The sequence below is a fragment of the Trichinella spiralis genome (assembly GCF_000181795.1).
Source record: "Trichinella spiralis strain ISS 195 chromosome Unknown Scfld9, whole genome shotgun sequence".
NCBI classification, from domain to species: domain Eukaryota; kingdom Metazoa; phylum Nematoda; class Enoplea; order Trichinellida; family Trichinellidae; genus Trichinella; species Trichinella spiralis.
Window position 1 is genome coordinate 6,285,513 of NW_003526948.1, and position 1,993 is coordinate 6,287,505.

Sequence of the window (1,993 nt, forward strand, 5' to 3'; positions counted from 1 at the left end):
CTCTCTCTCCCGTGCGTACAGAGCTGCGCTGCTCGATCCAGCAATGGATCTCAGCAAGGTTTTTTTCAGCCCGACGCCCCGCGCGCCCCCCGCCCTCTGCCCGTTAACGGGGACTTCCCTCGGCGGAGCCTCCTAGTCCCGTGCTGGCCAGAGACCGGTTTTAAAGAGATGACCCTGTCCATTTGTGTGGTAATGGACGTTGTTTGAAATCTTGTGTGATGGGATTTCAACACCTATGTGAATTCGTAAGACGTATCTGTCCTAGAGGCAGTTATGCTAATTCGCAATTGACGTAGTGCCGAGACTCTGTTTCGGTGCCAATCTAGTGGTGATCGTTACTCCCTCAAGAGGAACGGTAAGCGTCGCTATGCGTTTGTGTTATTGTCTCGCTGGCTCTGACACTTGGCCAATGATTGACATCAGATTTGCCGTCACACCTTTAATTAGTTCATTTGGCGTTGCACCTTTCTTCAGTTTAGGCATCAAACATTTGAATTTAATTTTCATCGAGAGTTTCCCCTTATAATCATGCTAAATAGTTTAAATTTGTTAATATTTTATACATTAATTTATTCATTTAGGAACTTAAATGATAAAATATAATTTTCATTCATCTAATAATTGGGCGAATTCAATAATTATTAAATTTCATAAAAGTTTATCAATTTTTCATTTACATTTCATCTTATAAAAGATTTTAATTCTTCATTAATTTTATACTGATAATAATATATTTTTAGTATAAAGCAGTTTTTTACTTCAAATAATGTAATGTCAAAGTAGATTTCTACTTTAAAACAGTCTAATGTAAACAGTTAAAGGGATGTAATAAAGTAAACATTAAATTAGCATAATTTTATTTATTGATTGATTATTGGTGAATTAGCTATTGTTTGAATGTAAACTTTTTACATATAAAAATGTTAATCGGGGTCTCCTTTAATTAGGCAATGGCTAAAGTAAACTTGGTATAAATGAAATAAACAATTAGCTTAGGCAAGGTGCAACGAGATTTATCTTTTTATAAATAGGAAGTAATCTTCTATAAATAGAATGTTATTAATCCGTAACATGTAGGAAAACAATGTATTGAATATGAGATTAATTGTAATATGCTAATTAGAAAGTTTAAAATGCAACGTAAATGCAACACTGAGTATTTTAATTTTTAATTAGGCTAAATAACGTCACTCGTAACAACATATTTCAGCAGTGAGAGTTTTTTAATTAATGATTAACATACAATGTAAACACAAAAGTGGGTCATAATATTTTCCAATTAGGTATAATAACGTCACTCGTAAGTACATATTTTAGCAGGGTTTTTTAATAGTTAATTAGAATGTTTTAAATGGAATGCGAAAAACAGCTACTTACAGTAGTCAGTTTTATTTGGAAAGATAAGTAGGCGTAATACATTAAATCAATAATGATGAGTTGTAAATCATACGGTAAGTATGCAAACATGAGATGGTTCTGCAGGACAGTACATTAATATTGAGTGTCAGGTGTGACGGCAATTTGATGTGCATGAGGCGGCAAGGCTTAGTAGGCGAGACGATTCACATTTGCCTGGCAGCGCACGCCATCTAGTGCGGAAGCTACGTCTTCGGCGGATCAGAATGGCCATCTGGTCCGTCGAGGGTGGATCAGATGGATCCACCCAAGGTCATCTCGGCCAAAATCGTGAGGCCAGCACGTGGGCTAGGAGGCGATGATGCCTTGGGGGTCCCCGGGGCAGGAGGGCGGGGGGCGGCGCGGGGGCGGTCGGGCTGACCGAAAGGCAGGCCTCCACCGCAACCGAAAACTTTTTTTTAAAAAAAATTCACAAAAAAAAGCAACCTTCCCCCCCGCTGAATCGACGAAAACGCGAAATCTCCCCCACCCTCACGATTTTTTCATGGAAAGCGCAAATCTCCCCTCCCTTGAAGACAAGGAAAAATGCAAATCTCCCCCACTCTGTTGGGCAGACAAACGCACAATCTCCCCTCCC